We start from the raw sequence: 14480 nt of genomic DNA, 5'->3' as shown, positions 1-14480 counted from the left end.
TACTTTAATAAATGTTTACTGATTGACTTGTTGATTGAAACAGTACTGGACTTGGAATTGAGGAAAACCTGTGTTCATATCCTGGCTCCAACACTTACTACTTGTGTGACAGTGGGAAAATCACTTTACCTCTCTGAGACTAAGCTTTGTTACCAGTAAAATGGGGATAGTAATAACTATGGTACCTACTTCATAGGCGTGTAAGACATGAGATCACAGATTCTTAATCAGAAGATATCTCAGCAGCCACTTAGTCCAAAACATATGGAAAAAGGAATCCTTACTGCATTATGCCCTGCAAAATAGTCATGCAACTCTTTTCCTTTCACTTAGGGAAGTTTTCCAATGAAGGGGGAATCCACTATGTCCCCAGGGAGCCTATTCCACTTATGGATAACTCTAATTGTTAGGTGTTTTTCCTGACATCAAATCTCAGTTCATCCTTTTGCATCTTCTACCCAATTCCACCTTCTGGGGGCATGCAAAATGAAATCAAATAAGATATAAGTGCTTCGAAAATTTTAGAGTTCTATGTAAGTATAAGCATAAAATCTTAGTAAATATAAAAACTATGCTTGTAAATATAAAAGTAATATGGAAGCTCCCCAGAGCAAAAATTTTCTTTTTTTTTTGTATTTGTATCACCAGAGTCTATCACAGTACAATGCACATGGTAGATACTTATAAAACATTGAAATGAATTTAATTAATTTATAGGTATTTGAATCCAAACCTCTTCTGTTAAAGATGAGAGAACTGATGGCTATGGGAGTTGAGACTTGCCCAATGTCTCTTGGTTAACTGGTACCAATTACTATTTTCTTTGAAAGTGGAATAAAAGAACTTTGTGTTTTCTGTTTTCTGTTTTTTGTCTTTTGGTGAGGCAATTGGGGTTAAGTGACTTACCCAGGCTCACACAGCTAGTAAGTATTAAATGTTTGGTCTGCGCCACCTAGCTGCCCCTTTGGCTTTTTTTTTTAATGATAAACTCAGGAAATTTACAAGAACATAATTAACTAGCTAATTTACTGAGTAAGCACAAATTTGCCTAAAAAGACTACTTCTAGCTGGCCCCAAACCAGGCTTCACATTCACCCTCCCCAGACATCCACCTTCTTGGGACATCTTGTCATCCATCCCTAGACCCCCCACCTCCACCCACCAGATTTCCCCCCTTGCTCTAGAAGTAGTACATAAATCAAAACAACCACTGCTTTTGGAGAGGGCATAACAATAAACTTCTTAACACCATTCCTGTGATGCCCAAACAAAAACTCCCTTCTCTGGGCATGAATTCTCTACATTAAAATATAAACTTCCTGAGGGCAAAGGCTTTTTTTTTTTGTATCTCCAGTAGTTGGCACAGCACCTGGTTCATAGTAGGCACTTGAATGTTTTTTTTTTTCTTCTTTAATTTACTCACAAATTTTTGAATGCCTGTGGTGTGGGGAATGTTGTTTTGGCAATTAGATCAGAGTGGGGAGTCTCCAAAAGAAATTAAAGATGCATTATCTGCCCTTGAGGAATTTACAACCCAGGTGGGGAGGTAACACACATATTAGGTGGCTGGTAAAGAGTAAGAGGAGATGATGGAGGAATTCACAGCAGATGTTAGAATTCTGCTAAAAGCAGAAGTAATTCCATGCTAGAACTGTTGGAACTACTTTGAAGGAAAGATTGTGTCTCCTCTGGCTAAACTTTCAGATGCACATGAATCCTGTGCAAAATTTTGTAATTACGAGAGCCAAAACCCTGACCTCTTTGTGACTGCTTTGAGGTCCGAGATGAATAGGAGAAAGCTGCTTTCATTCATTTCCATGTAGGCTGGTGCAAAGAGAGAAAACAAATTGACTGAAGCCTATGATACTCTATCTGTGTTCTGACTGGTCTTTCTCACTCTCCCCCATATCTAAGAATATGTTACATTTAGTTCCAGGGTCACTGAATCACATTTTCCAAAAGAAGGCAAGCCAAAGCTACAGATGCAATGACTCCTATGAGCCAGAAGGCAAGGAGCCCCATGGAATTCACATCCACCTGTGCAAACTGCTTCCAAGCCAACTGCCTCCAGAACACACTCATGAAGAATGGAAGTATTTGTTTAATTTCAGACAGGAAATGTTCGTCTCTTATCTAAGAGACAGAACTTCCAAGCAGCCCAGCCCAACTAAGCTCTAGCTGATGGATAAGCTGTAGGTGTATGTCTTGAACTCAAAACATTTTGGTCCCAAGACAAGTGTATTGCTGGATTCCAGGGCTAATCTGGTTTCAAATAGTCAAGAACTTTCAGTAACTTCCCTCAAAATGCTTTGCTGTTATTGATTTCCCTATCAAGTCTGAAGTGTGTGTGTTTGTGTGTGTGTGTGTGTGTATGTTTGTGTGTGTGTGTGAGTGTGTGTGTGGGTGTGTGTGTGTGTGTGTGTGTGTGTGTGTTGGGAGGGAGGAGTGAAAAATAAAGAGTAATTTCTAAGAATCAACAGATTACTGGTTCAAAAGCAGTCACCATGTATGGAGCTGGGGCTACTAAGACCTCTCATAGGTCTTTGTCAATTTTTTTAATATTATCAATTCTATCAATGACAGAGGTTCAGTGTCTGGTCCATGGTCATAGTTCTGAACTCAGGTCTTCCCAAATCCAAATTTACTACTCAATTTACTCTATTTGTATGACATTGAGTAAATCACTTAACCTTTTTGGGTGTCATTTGTGGAAGGAAGGGGAGGGACGCAATGGTCTCTGAGAGCCATTCCAATTCTGAATCTGTAGAGTTCTACAGTGGTGCTCTGTTCACATTCATTCATTCATTCATTCATTCATTCATTCATTCATTCCACAATCACCAAATGGCTGCTCTCTGTAGTACACAGTCCTCAACAATAAGATATGTAGTATTCTCTTGACTGATGGCCATGCTTTCTATGCTGTCTACATAAAGCACTTTGCACACTTTAAAAGCACTATACAACTGTTGTTGTTGTTGTTGTTGTTGTCGTTGTTCATCCTTTGTTCTCTAAGAGGACCAATGACATCAGGAGAGTGATGCACTGACTTGTGCATGAATTGGATTTAAGTGAGGCGGAGCTGTGCAAAGTCATCAGCCTCACTCTCTCCTCCAGAGTCATAGGAGTCCAGCGGCAAGACATAGATGAAGGTGACTGGAGATATAAATACCAATTTTTTTTTTATTAACATTATTATTATGAGCCTAGGCCTCCAATCTGGTGATAACTTCATTCCCTAAGCCTTGCACTGCACTCCTGATTAGCTGTTTAAAGTACATTTAAAAAATATTTAAAGAACAATGAGAGAAGGTGGGTCAATGCTAGTAGATGTTTAAAGACTGAGTTCTGCAGGAAAACGTATGTATCATATGTGTCATTATATATATATATACATATATATATATATATATATATATATATTTTACACATATATACATATACACACATATATAAGTATGCACACTTTTAAATTGCATCTGTATTACCAAAGACTTTCCGTCTAGACAATCAATGAAACAATAAATCAAGACATGATTTGTCCAGCGATTTAGCAATTGTTGATGTCTAAGGTATACAACTTGGGTTACAGTTGTCTTTAACACACCCTTGGATCTCCATAACACCAAAATATCTAGTTAATTTAATCCATTTCATCAAGAAAATACTTCTGTTCACCTGTTATGTGACTGATCAGTTTTTGTTGGGATGACCAGTCTAGCTATACGCTATCAATATGGCCTTGGTCTAATATTATAGAATCAGAAGAACATTCCCAGATGTGGCAGAGAAGGGGCTGATGGTCAATATGTGTAAGTCCATATGACACACTGTGGTATATGATTTTGTGGGTGAGACTCTTTTTTCTCTATGACTGATACCACAATTTCCTGAATACCTCCTAGGCAAAAGGGAATGTTTTAGGGTAAACATCTAAGGGGAATTTATCAAGAGAAATGGTGAATATCCAGAGAGCCTCCAGAGCACTGTTCAGCAATGATGGGGTTAAACTTCATCAAGAGTGCTGCTCTCACTTTTTGTGACTAATGTTTTCTTTCATGTAAAAATAAGTTTCAACAATTGTCTGCTATTGTCGGGAGAAAGCCAACAGATTTGGGCTAGAGGAAGTGGCTGGGTTATGTTTCCAGGCCAGCTCAGGGGTGGTACAGTGTTTCTCACTTGATCCAGGAAACAACATGTTTTCTCTAGATTTGCTGTGTGCAGCAAATGGTATTTATTTGCCTTATGAATGTGAAGTCATTGTTCAAAGAACAAAAATGGGATGAGCGGGAGGGGCCCATTTGTCCAGTAATAGAGCTGATCTCAAGTTACATAAACACCCCATGACATTCCATCAGTGACAGAAAGAAAATCCATGTACAAGATTCATCCATCAAGAGTCATGAATAAAGATGACACTGATTAGAAAGTACAGTAGGAAAACACAAGGGAATGGCTGTTTGCTCAAGACAATGTCTTATTTATGTCTTCCTTCTTGCCAAGGTATCCTAATTAAAGTCGCCGCATGATAAGGGGCTGTGAGCTCCCAGCTCCAGGCCTAGGATATCCAGGAGTCTGACAAAGGAGATTTTGCATCAAGGCTTTCTGTTGAACTCAGGTAGACCTAGACTTCAATTCTTGACCAAGTCACTCACCTCCATGTCTTTTCTCAGGCAATCTCTCACATCTGTAAAGTCTGCCTTTTCACCTCTACCTTTGAAACCTAAGCTGCCTTGAAGGCTCGATTCAAGCAACATCACTTTCAACACACCTTTCCTGATTCTCTGAATTGTTTTCACTTCCTCTCTCTTGAAATTGCTCTGTATTTACTTATATGTATGCCTGTTAAATCTCCCCAATAGAAACTAAGCATTTTGAGGGTGGAGATTGTTTTATTTTGTGCCTTTGTATTCCCCTGCTGAAGCCCAATACAGGCCTTTCCATAAAGAATGTCTCTATGCTTATTGAATTGAATTGAATTGGTAACCAATATTAGAATGACATTGTTTCTTAAAGTCAGTCAATAAACATTTAGTGAGCACCAACCGTGTGCCAGGTACCATGCTAAGCACCGAGGATACAAAGAAAGGCAAAAAAAAAAATCTCTGTTCTCAAGGAGCACAGAGTCTAATGGGGAAGATGGCATACAAACCATGTACAAATAAGGTACATACAGGATAAATTGGAGAAAATCAACAGAAGGAAAACATTATCATTAAGGGAGATAAGAAAAGACTTCTTGCAGAAAGTGGAGTTTTTATCTGGGACTTGAAAGAAGCCAGGGAAGCCAGGAGGTAGAGATGAAGAGGGAGAGAATTTCAGGCATGAGAGATAGCCAGTGACAGAGACAGAAACATGAATGTAAGCCAGTATTTACAGTTTTTGTCCCCACGATCAGAAAAAAAAAAAGGTGGGGAGTGGAAGAATTACCTCTCCCTAAAATACTTTTGGAGACGTTTGTCCAAAATGAGCAAGCACCACCCACTAATTCTGGTATATAGAATAATCACAGGAGTTAATTATGATGGTGGTGGTCAAAATGGCAATAATCTAATGCCTGGTATTGTTCTATTAAAGGTTCCTGCTTTTACTGTTGCTTCCTAGGCTCAATAGATTTTAGCCCGACACAGAGTGTGCCAGACCCTTTTTTAAAGCTGATTTGGGCCAAAGCCAATGTTCCATTTCAATTAATATTCTTCTAACAACAGAAGGTTTTTATCACCAAAATCAGAGGATGTTTATTTCATGGAAAGGAGTCATGTGGGTGAAAACAGGAGTAATTGTCTAAGCATACCAATCCTTAATTTTTCTTATTTATACCTTAGGCCTTGACTACATTACTACCCTGCCAGGTCTAGCTCTCCTGAAGCCAGCAGCATCTCTGTGCCTGACAGCATGTTGCACTGAAGAGGAAAATCAAGAAAATTTAAAATGTTATAGGGACAGGGAAAAATCATTATGGGATAATCTCTACTTTTATTCAACATGTTTGCCAGTTAGTTAGGCATATCTTATCTTGTTTTGGTGAATTAGAGGAGGCTAGGAAAAGTAACATTGAAACTACAATATCCAAAGGTGGGATGTCTTGAAAGATAGAGAGTTCCCCATCACTGGAGGTATTCAAATAAAGGTTGAATTTTACAGATGATTCTTATGCAGGTACAGGTTGGATTACATGGCTGTCTATTCTAATTTTGAGTTTCTTTGATTCCTTGAGATTTTTTTCTTCTTAAATCAATCCTGTTATCCCAGTATGAATACAAGCATGACATAATGGATCAGATCTCTAGTTGTTCTTCAAGACAGGAAGTTGTTCTTGTTCAATCATTTCAGACTCTTTGTGACCCCTTTTTGGGTTTTCTTGACAAAGATATTGGAGTGGTTTGCCATTTCCTTCTCTAGCTCATTTTACAGATGAGAAACTGAGGCAAATAGGGTTAAGTGACTTGCCCAGGGTCACACAGCTAGTGAGTGTCTGAGGCTGGATTTGAACTCAGGTCTTCCTGATTCCAGGCCCAGCACTCTATTCACTGCACCACTTAGCTGTCCAAGTCAGGGCTTAAATTCCACTCTGACACACATTTGCTTTGTGATTCTAGGCAAGTCATTTATGCCACAAGCACTCCTTTTAGGCCATAAGTTGCTGAGATGGTATTGATCAGCAAAAACAGAGGAAGGTATCCATCAGAAGCATTGATGAAATTACAGAAATGCTTTTTTTTAGTTAATTTATGTCCTAAACCTTCAACTTAAATTAGACCTAAAGGGGTAAAGTACAAAGACCGATAGACTTTGAACCAAAAGTCTCAAAAGGTTCAAAACTTGACTATGTCAACCTATGCTAGCTAGAATATTATGTTGGACTTGGAGTCAAGAAGACCTGAGTTCAAATTCTGCCACACTTATTAGCTATGTGTATTTGGGCAAGTCACTTAATTATTCTCAGCCTCAGTTTTCTCATCTGTAAAATGAAGATAATAGCACCTGCCTCTGAGTAGCTATGAGGACTAAATCAGATAATGTATGTAAAGCGCTTTGCAATCCAATCCAATCAACATTTATGAAGCACCTGCCATGTACCAGGCACTGTGCTACACACTAGGGATATGATAAATAAAAAGAAAGACAGTCCTTGACCTCACTAAGCTTACAATCTAATGGGAGGGGGGTGATAACACACAAAGGATCTTAGGGTGCTATGTAACTGGTAGTTATTATTAGATTCAGACTTTGTGCAGATCACTTAAGTACTTTTTCCCTCAGTTTCTTCAGATGTAAAAAAGGGATGATAACAATTGCACTGTTTAATTCAGAAGATGGATGTGAGGAACCACCTTGTCAACCATAAAGCACTGTAGATTTAAATGTAGTTTAGTATTCAGTCTGTAAGAACATAGATATGACCTTGGAGACCATCTATACCAGGGGTGGGGAATCTGCAGCCTAGAGGCCACATGTGGCCTTCTAGGTCCTTGGGTTCAGCTTTTTGAATGAATCTAAGTTTTACAGAACAAATCTTTTTTATTAAGGGGATTTGTTCTGTGAAGTTTGGAATTCAGTCAAAGGGCTGCACTTGAGGACCTAGAAGGCCACACATGGCCTTGAGGCTGTAGGTTCCCCATCCGTGATCTATACTAATCCGTTCCTTATACCACTGAGGAAACTGCATCTCTGAGAGAATAAGTAACTTGCCCACAGTTAAGAAGCTAGTTAGTGGCATAACAAGGATTTAAATCCAGTACAACCCTCTGACTTCCAAGCGAAGATGCTTCACTCTACTTCTCTGCAATGCCTGAGCTTCAATTAACAGAAAATCTGAACATGTGGACATCGTAGCTTTTGGAGGTCTGTATTTCCTGCTGCCTGAGGACTGGGAGCTTTGATGGGATTCAATAAAAACAAATTTGAATTTGATATCCATTAAAACACCTCCTATGTGCTAGCAAATGAAGAAGATGCCAAGGCAATTAAGGCAATCTCTGCCTTCAAGTGCTATTAGGGGAGACCAGTAGTAAATCAGTCAACAATCATTTATTTAATGCCTACTACGTGCTAGGCACTGTGCTAAGCAATAGGGATAAGGCAAAAGCCTTCTTCCTTCCCCCGACTAAAAATTTTTAAAAAATCTTCCTGTTCTCCAGAAACTCAGAGTCTAACAGGGAAAACAAAATATAAATAATTATGTACAATTAAGATATATGTAGAATAAAACTGGAGATAATCAACAAAAGGAAGGCATTACAGAAATAACCCTAATGCAAAGTACGTGTCTATGAGAGCTACTAACAAAAAGGAATGATAGTTCAAAGAGGCAGAGATCATTTTCTAATAAGAAAGTTTAGGAAAGATATTAAAGGTGGCATTTGAGCTAGGCCTTGAAGTACTTTAAACAGGACCTTGAGAGACACTGTGGCATATTGGAAAGAACACCAGGTATGGGCTCAGAAGACGTGGTTCAAGGTCTGGCTCTGATACTTACTAGTTGCATGGATATGGTCAAATCATTTCATATCTTCAGTTTCTGCTGAAGACGATGATTTTTTCCCCTTTTTTAATTAATTTATTTATTTAGTTTTAATTTTCAACATTAACTTCCATAAAATTTTGAGTTCTAAATTTTCTTCCCCTCCCTTTCGTCCCCCCTCCCCAACATGGTATGCAATCTGATATAGGCTATACATATACATTCATATTAAACATATTTTCACAGTAGTTATGTTGTAAAGAAGAGTTAGAACCAATGGGAGAAACCACAAGAAATAAGAAACAACAAAAAAAGAGCAAATAGTATGCTTCAATCTGCATTCAAATTCTATAGTTCTTTCTTTTACACGTGAATAGCATTTTCCATCAATGAGTCTTTTGGAGTTGTCTTGGATCTTTGCATTCCTGAGAAGAAATGAGTCTAAATGATGATGTTTTCACTATCAACTTACTATCTACTTGCAGGGTGACTGTGAGGATACTACTTGTAAACTTAAATTGTTATATGAACTATTATTAAGGACAAGTGGGATTTCTATAGATAGAGATGGAGAGAGGAACTCACTTCATTTGAAGGTGTCAGTAAAGTAACAGAGGTGAAAAACAAAAGGAATTATTTCAAGGGTGGCAAGTGAGGTCCAATGTGGCTGAGCTTCATAGAATATGTGAAGGAGAAAAATGGGAAATTTTCTGGGAAGCCAATATTTTCCCAGCCATAGAGAGACTTAAATGTTAAGGGGCAAAAGGAAGAACAAGAGTAATAAGCAAAGGAGGACAAGAAGGATCATTCAGAGGAAGTAGGAGGGGAACCAGCATAGAACAATGTCACTGAAGCTAAAGGGAAGAGAAGGGATAGTTAGTGTCACATGTAGTTCAGTCAAGCAGTGTGAGGACTTACAAAATGTCTAATCTGGCAATTAGTAGGCCACACACCAGGGGCTTTGGAGAAGGCATATTCAATGGAGTAAATTCTGGGGATGGAAGGAAGATCATAAAGATTGAAGATGAGGAAGCAGGAACAATGAAGAGAGAGGACCTTTTCAAGATGTCCAACCATGAAATAAAGGAAAAAGTTAGAAGCTAAATTAATCCAGAAAAGAAAGGAATTTTTGAAACTGGGAAGTTCCAGTCATGCTTGTAGCAAGAGTGATGGTCAGTGAAGATGTAAAAATTGAAGATTCCAGAGTTGCAGTGCAGTGGTGGGGGAGGAGGGGAAAGGGGGAACAGTAGGAGAGAGGGGGGAGATGGAAGGAGGGAAGGATTGTTAATAATACAGCAACGCCCAGGAAGTATGTGGAATGGAATCAAAGTCACGATTTTACAATTAGGAGTGGTTAATCTTGTCTTGTCAAAAAGAAGGGTCCTTCTTCCTCCAAGATAGGAGAAAATGCAAAGAAAAAATTAGAGGTGTGGAGAAAAGTTGAGCAAACCAGTATATATAACTGTACACAACACAACTTCATAATGAACTTTAATAAAACACAAACTCAAATTTGACAACCATTTGTCATTGTTTCATGGTTTGTTGTGGGGGTTGTCTTGAATTCACAGAGTCAGACCACCTCTAATCCAAGTATAGGCATTTATTGGAATGACGCCTCCAATGGGCTGAGTTCCAAGAGGAACCAGCAATTTAGTAAGTCAACACTGTCAAATTTATAGTGTAACGATTCTGATTACACAACAGAAATTATGAATATTAAAAAGGCAGGAGGGGTTTGTTAAGGGATTAGGTAATAGGGGAGAGGTTGCAGCCTTGGTGAAACTGCTCATGCAATTCCCCATAATGCATACAGAAAAACCAGTTGGGGTGGGGGCAGAGCTTATATGTATGATAATGATAATAAGCCTCTCTACATCATAAGTTCACCTAAAATACAACTTTTGCTATTACTGCGCAGGTGCCTACTTAGGAAAAGTTCCTTCTATTGTTTTGGGGTCTACATCCTGCTTGGGCATCCTGGTGGTGTTGCTTTCTGATTGGCTGGCTGTTGTGAACCTATCTGAGATTAGATGGATGTGGTTGTGTTTGAGTGCATGGATACACCTGTTGTTTCTGTGGAAAATGAGAGGAATGGGTCTGGGGGCAGTGGCTAGCTAGAGGCAGTGGCTAGGATCTTATCACATGGACACTCCTGCTGTTTCTGTGAGAAATATGAGTTTCTGGACACACCTGTTGTTCTAGTGAGCAGTGAGGCATACATGAGGAAGTTGGATATTGGATTGGGGTGGGGAGAGGAGAAAGCTGTGGATGGTGCCTAGGTACGGGCAGTGGGCCTACTGTTCAATCGGGCTTATGATTGAGTCTGGGGGCCTGGGTGTGGTTAAAGCTAGATTTTGTGGTCATACCAGGGCATGCCTGTTGTTCAGTGAAGCCCATAAGGAAATTAGAATATTGGGGCTAGGGGCAGCTTTATTAGGATTCCATCACATTTTTTAAGTACCTGTTACGTGCTAGCAGATAAGAAAGATCATAACAAAGATCCTTCAGCTATACCTTTGCCCTCAAGGGCTTTGCAACCCTGTGGCAAAAGTAATATCCTTACAAAAAAAGAACTAAGGTACAAAATGGCATTCAAGGTATAAGAAAAAAAGTCACAAAGTACTATGTGAGTTTCAGAGGAGATTTAGGGGAGACATTTATCTCTCAAAACTTGTATCATATGTAAGAAGGAAAAGTAAAAACAAAAAATCAAAACTGACTTGGAATGGTCTCAATCTTCTCAAGCAAAATTAAAGTTCATATCATCTGCTGAAGAATGGAGTAGGGGAGAGTACTTGAGGAACCTGGAAAGTGTTTGTGATATAAATATATATAAATATATATATATGTATATATATATATGTATATATATACACACACACACACACACATACACATACACATATATACATATATATACATATATATATATATATATATATATACATACATACATATATATTTGGTTAGGCAATGGGGTTAAGTGACTTGCCCAAGGTCACATGGCTAGTAAGATGGAAAACATTTGTAAGGGCTTCTGTGGGGCAAATGAAAGGGAAGTAATAGGAAGTGAATAAAAGGAACTGCAAAGCAGTGAGGGCTCAGCTAAGGTAAAATGGCATAGATTTATATTGGACCCAATCAACCTGGCTTCATGCCTTTATCCTGGCTCATCAGTCTGAAGTGGGAATGGAAGTGGAAAGAGTCTTAATAGTGACTACCTAAAGTTAAGGATTAGCAAAGCAGAAACCTGTGAATGGGGTAAGAGGGTTTCTTTTGAGGAAGGAGCACTGCTCAGGGAAGATGAACCTCGATGGGGCACCATGGTGAGAAGCCCTGGTCAGACATGAATGAAATAACCCCAGCCTCCTGGGAGCCAGAGGAGAGTGGAGAAAAGGGGAGAGGCTGGCACAGAAAAAGAGGTAGGCAGAAGACTGAGAAAAAACTTTGCTTGCTTAAGTACTTTGTCTAAGGCCCTGCCTAGAAAACACAGAATAAATTAGTTTGACTTAAGTGAGAAGGGGTATGTTCAGTCCTTTGCTGTCCAGGCATATGTGCACTCAGTATATAACTTCCAGACTAACTGAAAATGAGTTTCAGAAAAATCTTCTTGATTTGCTAAACACCCAAAGGAAATGACTAGGTCTTTTCTTGTCTCTAAGATTTCCTTGAAAAGAGAGAAAAATATAGCTAATTATGAAATCCTGATGACTATGAGATTTATTAAACCAATTGGGTGGTCAGAAAGCCATGTTGTACTCTAGGTATGGGCAGAGTAATTGCTTGGGCACTGTTATTTAAAAGTTAAGGCTATAATTTAGAAAGTCACAAAGAAGGTTTTCCAATTACCTCTTATATTGCAGGTTATAACTCCCAAACTCCAGCACATGCCTCCAAAAAACAAAATAAATACCCTGAATTCACTTCCCTGTGCTTAATCTCATTTCTTCCACGATCTTTCTATGCAACTCCTTCCACATTTGGCTTCAGGAGGATCTTATTCTTTTAACACCTGGCCATTTCCTTCTCATATATCCATCTGAAACAAGATGCAAAAGTTTTATATATAATTAGAATCACTTCACTACGGCAGAACGGCCCCATCAAATGAAGATGATAACACTGTTGCATTGACCTTAGATGGGTGTTATGAAGATCAGGAAAGTGTGGAGGCACTGTAGTGCAGTGGATTTCAAGTCAGAGAAATTGGATTCTAATTCCATCCCTACCACTTAATACCTTAAGCAAATCATCTAACCAGGAAGGGGATTTGTTCTGTGAAGTTTGGATTCAGTCAAAGGGCCGCACTTGAGGACCTAGAGGGCCACCTGTGGCTTCAAGGCCACAGGTTCCCCACCCCTGATCAGGGTCTCAGTTTCCTCACTGATACAAAAAGAGGGTTGACTCTCTAAGGTCTCTCTTCAGCTCTAAATTTATGATCAAATGAAATAATGTAGGAGAGGGCAGAGTATATATGTGTGTGTGTATATATATACATACACATATATATATGTGTGTGTATCTATGTATGTATATGTGTATATGCGTGCATATAACAGGTATTCCTGTTCTTTAAAGCAAGGACCTTGAGTAGGGGCAATGTTTCTTTTATTCTGCTGGAATTGTACTGGGCATTCTTATGACCTTGGTCTTTTTCCTGCTGTTCGTGCAAAGATATATTCCCAGGTAAAGCACCTTTGAGGCTACACTTCATTCACCTTGTATGCCACTTAATGGAAGAAGTAAAATGACCCTGGCATGAAAACAAAATGTATATATTAGGTTACATTCTAACCATGGGAACCTTCTTCTTCCTATTTGCTGCCTGTTACCGACACAAGCCACTTGTCAAAGAAAGGAGCATAAATCTCTTGATGCGGGCATTACAGCTTTTATCTTTGCTCATAATTGTCACTACAGACCAGGTTGTCGATGCAGCGACAGTTCTAATTTTTTCTCAGGGTCTCTATTATCCATGCAGAGCTTTCTGCTGTGTAAGCAGAAAAATCAAGGCATTTTATAAATCAAAACGGCTGATGATTAAGCACGTTACTGAAGAAGAATATGGGGAACAAACTGAAATTGAAACAGTCAAGGTACATGGCCTTCCTTCCCATCATGGTTAACTGTATCCAGACTCCAGTCCACTAAAAAGTTTGTGGAGTTTGTTTTGGGAGCAAATCACGTATTACCTGAAGAAATCAGAGCCCATGAAGAACAGTATGGCATTGGAGGCTGGTTCTTGGAAAAGCAGCTCTTTAGCTCTGGAGGTTCCCAAGAGTACAATCAACAAGACTGCTTTCAGGAAGAGGAAATAGTTGAAATGCAGAGGGTGTTTCAAAAAGAGGATAAGCTATTGTAGGGAAACTGAGCCCATAGCAATTTCCCTGGAGCACAGATGGGTCCCAAGGGAAAAGGAAATTAAACAATAAATATATCTTGTGCCTGGAATCATCCTTGCTGGCAAGTTCTGCTGCTCACTGTACTGTAAGTGGCAACCAAGATTCTTTGAAGGATTCCTTCTGAGTTTCCTAGAAAGGAAACTCTCCCTGGAAACAATAGGAGGCTTTCTTTCTGCTCCTCACGGGGTTAGCCAGCATGAAGAGGTGCCTTATCAATGCTTCAGGAAGTCTTCCTCTTGATCCTCACAGTGAGAGAGGGTGTCTTCTGCTTCCAGGGCATCTCAGCTCTCAACTTGAGGAAAAGATCATTGATACTGTGACAGATAAAGTAACACACCATTCCTTATTTGATTTTTTGGTTTGTTTTATGTGCGTGAGATAAAGATTGATAACTTTGGAAAAGAGAAACTTATTTTCCTATTTTTTTAGGTGTTGATGATATTTTCATGGAATGTAATATCACGACATCAGGGTTACTTTTCATATTTTAGTCAAATGGTAATGTTCAAATAATGTTTGAGCACCTTTACCTCCTCATATAGGGGCAGCTAGGGGGCACAGTGAATAGAGTGCTAGGCCTGCAGTAAGGAAGACTCGTTTTCCTGAGTTCA

General features: G+C 39.1%; 1 pseudogene; it reads left to right on the top strand.

The window, feature by feature from the left end:
• LOC110210420 (nuclear envelope integral membrane protein 2-like) overlaps window positions 1-13862 on the top strand; it is a 30161-nt pseudogene extending 16299 nt beyond the window's left edge.
• The last annotated feature ends 618 nt before the right edge of the window (window positions 13863-14480 follow it).

This window comes from Phascolarctos cinereus, unplaced genomic scaffold, assembly GCF_003287225.1.
Source record: "Phascolarctos cinereus isolate Bilbo 61053 unplaced genomic scaffold, phaCin_HiC Scaffold_2;HRSCAF=192, whole genome shotgun sequence".
NCBI lineage: Eukaryota > Metazoa > Chordata > Mammalia > Diprotodontia > Phascolarctidae > Phascolarctos > Phascolarctos cinereus.
The sequence above is the reverse complement of the archived record's forward strand: the minus strand, read 5'-3'. Positions and strand labels throughout refer to the sequence as shown.